Genomic DNA, 6,601 nt, shown 5'->3' with positions numbered 1-6,601 from the left:
GAGAGAGAGAGAGAGAGAGAGAGAGAGAGAGAGAGAGAGAGAGAGAGCGAGAGAGACAGAGAGAGAGAGAGAGAGAGAGAGTTGTCTGTGCATTGGCTGCCAGCCCTCTGTCAATAAATGACTCAACTGGCATTGCTGCTCGACAGGCTGAAACACTTGATGGTAGGTGCTGCTAGGAACTGGAGGAAACAGGAGTTTGAACTTGTTGAAGAAAATCAACATATAATTTAGGATTGAACTGAACACATTTGGATTCACAAGTAAACAGTTTATATAACTTGTTATGTTGAACACACTGGGTTTCATAATAACATTATCAGGAAGAGATTAAAGCACCAGACAAATTGTAATCGATCACCCCTATTTGTATCCAAACATTTCCCGTACACGAATCGTGTGTTCTGCCAAAAGGTTGTCCTGACTCAAACGAAGTCAGGAGAGCATGACAAAGTGAAGAAATCCAATGTGCTCTGTTTGTGGTTCAACCCACTTGTCTGATTGGTGGAAAGTGACGTAAGGGGGGTAAAGTATGACTATAAAAGTAATCTGTGAAAAGTAATACGGGGGATTTTATTTGGATTTGTTGAACTTGTAATATGTTGGCTTGTTCATATTAAAACACTTCCCGCTGGTTGCAACTTCAATTCGCCGTCTCTTCTCGTCATTTTGCCACAACAAACTACAAATCCCTAAGCCTGATACTGTGGCAGCAGCTGCATCTAAAGGGTCAAAGACAAGAAGGTAGATTTGCCTTCTGGGTTTGGGAGACAAAGCTTTGCGACACCAGTTCTTCACTTCAAGCTGAATTTATTTGTTTTTTACATCAACAATGGATCAATAATATGTGTAATAATGTCTAATGTGAAAGGTGTTTTTCTTTTAAAGTGATGAACCCACAGAGAATGATCACCCACTGCAGTTGCCTTCAGATCTACTGAGCTTTATAGCCTTTTGTAGCTCACAAACTCCCTACTTTCTGTCTAGATCTTCTGTTCCTCCAAGGATTCAGAAACACAGAAAAGCAGGACAAGGGTAAAAGTGCAACCAATCCAACAAGCCACTGATCCACACATTGATCCAAACCTTCCAAACCCCATCTTACAGCTGTAGAGCACAGTGAAGTAAAACATGTGTTATTAGGCATTTAACTTACTGGAAGCACTAATTCAATCTGATCAGGAACTGTATGTCCTGACTCCAACCTTCCCCCGTTTCGTCAAGCAGATGGAATCAGGCCCACAGGGATAGGGATACTACAACCTCCAGCGTTAGCATCAGCATAGAGAGAGGAAATAAGTCGTATGCCCCACAGTGTCTCAAACACACAAATGTTCACACTCTGCATATTCTGAATTCTCACACGGAGATGATGTCATCATAACAGAGCTGCTGACTGAGGCAGCAAACAGCATGCCCTCGTAGGAGAGAGAGAGCATCAGTGGGCAGCCTGAGTGTGTGTGAGTGTGTGTGAGTGTGTGTGAGAGATGAAGAGTGTGTGGGTAGCAGAGGGCTCGGTTGGATGGCTGGTTGGTCAGTTAGAAGGAAAACGCAGACATCCACAAACACAGACCTCTCAGCTCAGCTGCCATTTCTGACATCCCCCTTCACTCCTCATTGTGTTTTCAGCTTCGCCCATGTGCTTAATTTCATTATGATAGGATGTTGTTGACGATGGAGGACGGTCAGTGTTAGAGGCTGAGTCTAACCAACTGTCAAGATACAACATGACATTTAGATTTTAGATCACTGTTAGAGAAGCATGCAATGTCTGGGCTTTAGAGGCACTGGAATATATGACCTTTATAGATATTCATCAGGAACATGTACATCCTGAAACAATCATCATCATCATCATCATCATCATCATCATCATCACACTCCACCCCTCCTCTCCTTAAATCTGAGGGAGTTGGGAGAGTCTTGAAATGCCAGGCCATGTTGGAAATCAAAGCTTTCAAAAACAACTTCATTCTTTTAATCAGAGTCTGAGAAATTAGCCAAAGTCATCTGTGAGTCACTGCTACACATCAACACACAGCATTTATGGTCATTTTGTGATGAAGGGGAGGCACAGCAACTTAATGTAAATGATTCAGTTTGACCCCCTGGTAGTGCTGGGCCATCATTTAATTAATTAATTAATAATTTATCATCCTTCAATGGAATCATACCGGGATGAAATCATATATCAAGATATCATGATACATAATTACGTCGTCAAAATTGATGATAACAAGGAAACTCTATTTGGCACTAAAGTTCTTTATCAAAGGACAAAACACTTTTCATTTCTCGAGTATTTAATTCACACAGGAGAATACAAAACCATGTGGATATTTCCCATTGAATGACAGAAAATATGCTATACCCACCTCCGGAAGAACTTCTCACACATCCCGAGGGAGGTTGGGGACATGGAATCCGAATGGACCATGTTCAAAGCCTCTATTGTGGACGCGGCCGCTAGGAGCTGTGACCGGAAGGTTATCGGTGCCTGTCATGGCGGCAACCCGAGAACCCGGTGGTGGACACCGGAGGTGAGGGAAGCCGTCAAGCTGAAGAAGGAGACCTTCAAGGCCTGGTTGGCCCAGGGGTCTTCTGAAGCAGCTGAGAGGTACTGGCAGGCCAGAAGGGCTGCAACTGCGGTGGTCGCGGATGCTAAAACTCAGGCATGGGAGGAGTTCAGGGAGGCCATGGAGAAGGACTTTCAGTTAGCCTCAAGGAGGTTCTGGCAAACCGTCCGACGGCTCAGGAAGGGAAAGCAGGGCTTACCCCAGGCTGTTCTCAGCGGGGGGGCAGCTGACCCAGACGGGGGACATCTTCGGGTGGTGGAAAGAGCACTTTGAGGAACTCCTAAACCCGACCAACATGTCCTTTGCAGAGGAGGCAGCGCCTGAAGACCTGGGGGGGGGCACCCATATCCCTGGCGGAGGCCGCTAAGGTAGTCTGTTGGAGAAAGTGCTCCGCTGTTCCTGCAGTAGGTGGTGGAGAGGGTGGTCCAGGTTATCCAATATGGATAATAGTTTCTTCAGTGTAATAGTTTCTTCAGTCTCTTCAATGCCGCATGGAGGTCGGGATCAGTGCCCATGGACTGGCAGACCGGGGTGGTGGTTCCCATCTTCAAAAAGGGGGACCGGAGAGTGTGCTTGAATTACCGGGGTATCACACTACTCAGCCTCCCGGGGAAGGCTTATGCCAGGGTGCTGGAAAGGAGGCTCTGACCGTTTGTCGAACCTCGGATTCAAGAGGAGCAGGGCGGATTCCGTCCCGGCCGTGGAACAGTGGACCAGCTCTTTACCCTCGCAAGACTACTGGAGGGGTTCTGGGAGTTTGCCCAACCAGTCTACATGTGCTTTGTGGACTTGGAGAAGGCTTTCGACCGGGTCCCTCGGGGGTTCTTGTGGGGGGGTGCTGCGGGAGTATGGGGTGCCGGACCCATTACAACGGGCGATCCGGTCTCTGTACGACTGCAGTAGGAGCTGTGTCCGCATTCTCGGCAATAAGTCAGACACGTTCCCGGTAGGTGTTGGCCTTTGCCAGGGCTGCCCTTTGTCACCGGTCCTGTTCGGGACTTTCATTAACAGGATATCTAGGCGCAGCCTGGGGGTGGAGAATGTCAAGTTCGGAGGTCTCGGGATCGTCTCTCTGCTGTTTGCAGATGATGTGGTCCTGTTAGCCTCCTCGGATTGTAACCTCCAGCATTCACTGGGGCGGTTTGCAGCCGAGTGTGAAGCGGCGGGGATGAGAGTTAGCACCTCCAAATCTGAGGCCATCGTTCTCTGCCGGAAACCGGTGGATTGCTCCCTCCAGGTGGGGACGGAGTGCCTACCTCAAGCGAAGGAGTTCAAGTATCTCGGGGTCTTGTTCACGAGTGAGGGTAAGATGGAGCGGGAGATTGACAGGCGGATCGGTGCGGCTGCAGCAGTAAAGCAGGCGCTGCAGCGGACCGTCTTGGTGAAGATGGAGCTGAGCCGGAAGGCAAAGCTCTCAATTTACTGGTCGGTCTACGTTGCTACCCTCACCTATGGTCACGAACTCTGGGTCGTGACCGAAAGGACAAGGCCGCGGCTACAAGCGGCCGAAATGAGTTTCCTCCGTAGGGTGGCCGGGCTGAGCCTTAGAGATAGGGTAAAGAGCTCGGACATCAGGAGGGAGCTTGGAGTCGAGCCGCTACTCCTTCGCGTCGAAAGGAGTCAGCTGAGGTGGTTCGGGCATCAAATTGGGATGCCACCTGAACGCCTCCCACTGGAGGTTTTCCAAGCACGTCCAACTGGGAGGAGACCCCGGGGGAGACCCAGAACACGCTGGAGAGATTACATCTCCCAGCTGGCCTGGGAATGCCTCGGGATCCCCCAGAATGAGCTGGAACATGTTGCCGGGGAGAGGGAAGTCTGGGTCAGCCTGCTGCCACCGCGACACGACCCCGGATAAGCGGAGGAAAATGGATGGATGGATGCTATACCGTGATATTTATCGTTATTGTATCTATATATGAAATGACCTATATCGTTATAGAAGATTTTGTCCACATCGTCCCGCACTACCGGCAACAAAAATATTTGTTCCCTCTTGAAATATAAATAACAGAAACTGTCTGTTCTCAGAGAGAAACTGTTATACCACATGTCATTGTCGTATGCTGTAAGAGAATAATTCCTCCCCACTAGAGTTTCAATCTGGAGCTCGGTATCACATATTCACAGCTGAGGTAGTTTCCAGCAAACAAAAAGAGGTATTCTGGGCTGAAAACAGATAGTGATCTGGTGGATGTTGGAATGCAGCAGGTTTGGGATTTAGGGCAGGTGTGTATTTGTCCCTTCATGTTTTGGTATGTTTGTATTGATAGTGTGTGGAACAAATTGATAAATATATGAATGTATTCATCTCTTACATTCATTAATTAAAGTCCACAGTAAACACACATGCCAGTGTAGAGCCGAGCACTCTTTAGTTGGCTCATGCAGAAAGCTGTTAGCCTTGTTAACACTCCTAATCCTCCTCTCTGCATGGATTCATGCTATCAGTACTCAGGTGTGTTAAACATTACAACAAACACAGTGAGTCCCAGAATACTGTCACATTGAATCCCTGCCTCTCCAGAGCCAGAAGCTGACACTGGAATCTGTGATGTTTATTACCCTGATGTTGTCACGTCCCCTCACTGAGACCTGTCCCGCTCTCACTGATTCACTATTAAGACGTTGTAACACCTGCTTTTCCTAGACCTTCCATTTCAGACCATGTCCTCTGCTGCAGAGGTCAGTCAGCAGTAATAAATCAGGTGGAGCAGCTATTTGTGTAAATTTCCATTTCCACATATTTTGCACCTATGAAGATGAACGTCTTAATATATATATAACATGAGACCAATTTGCAATTTCTAGCTGCGCTGCTTTTCCTCCATTTCACCTGTTGTCTTTTAGTAAATGAAGACAAATGCAATGTGATTGTTTAGCGCCTAAAAAAGAGCTAATTATTATCACCCTAACTTCTAACTGAAGGTGATGCAAACAGCCCACAGAGATCACCATCACTAAGAGCCGAGCTCTCTTCATCTCCTCCTGAGTACCTAATAAGTTATTACTATTTTCAGTGACCCCAACACTGTGGCAGGACGACAGTGGTGTCACTTGTGATGTCATCAAACAAACCAAGCAAACAAACAGCCAAATATACAATATATGCACTGAACACTCTAGTTATGACAACTGATATTATGTAAGTGCATGTGCAATAGATACTTCAGAAATGTAAATGTAAGATCAGACTGGAGTTATTGTATCTACTATCAGACAACAAGGGTGGAGTGTTTCTTAAAGCCCATCAGCACTAACAGCAATCAGATTCCACTTTATTGCCAAATAGGTTTTTACTCTGCTTTGGTGTATTAGTTTTGGTAACATAAACATGTTACATTGTACATATGTACAATATATATGAATTCAAATGAAAGAGCAGTTTTAGAAGTGGTAGTTTTGCACAGAAATGTGCAAAACTGTCCAATAAATGAAAGGTTCACAGTACGAAGTATAACAAAAGAATATGTACACCGCATATTGATAGATATTAAGGGAAGTTAATGTAATGTGTATGAATTGTTAATGTAATGTCTATGAATAAGCGTCCGGGTCAGTGTGGGTCCTCGTTGATGAGGCCAGCAAATATTCACCTCAGTGAATGTCGTCACAGCCTTCATGGACATAAATGAAGTGGATTACATTGTATGTACTTGCTGTGCTCTCTGTTATCTTTTAGCATGTAATACTTACATGAATACAAGATGTAATGCCACACAGTCCACTGTGTATGTGTGTGTGTGTGTGGGAGGGACAGTTTCATTGTCACTCCACTCAGATACCATTTGACCCTTGACGCAAACTTGGGATGAGCCAATCAAAATCTGACAAGTCATTTACTGTGTCGGTGCCACTTGACTGAACAGCTCTCAGCCACTCAGGCCTTTGTCGCTATAGGAACAGTCTCGTCTGCACCGAGGAGAAGCCTCGCATTGCTTTGATGGATCATTTTTCCCTCCTGTGCCTTCGATATGTGGCCTGTTTCTCATTTATGGAGTGAGATTACAGGACATTTACAAAAACAT

General features: G+C 46.2%; 1 protein-coding gene across 20 annotated transcripts in view; it reads right to left on the bottom strand.

The window, feature by feature from the left end:
* Positions 1 to 6,601, bottom strand: part of dlg2 (discs, large homolog 2 (Drosophila)) — a 191,857-nt gene that overhangs the window by 55,947 nt on the left and 129,309 nt on the right. The gene's annotated exons all lie outside the window — the stretch shown is intronic.

This window comes from Anarrhichthys ocellatus, unplaced genomic scaffold, assembly GCF_004355925.1.
Source record: "Anarrhichthys ocellatus isolate YVR2014 unplaced genomic scaffold, GSC_Weel_1.0 scaffold138, whole genome shotgun sequence".
Taxonomy (NCBI): Eukaryota; Metazoa; Chordata; class Actinopteri; order Perciformes; family Anarhichadidae; genus Anarrhichthys; species Anarrhichthys ocellatus.
Note: the sequence above shows the minus strand (reverse complement) of the source record. Positions and strands in the feature narration are given on the sequence as shown.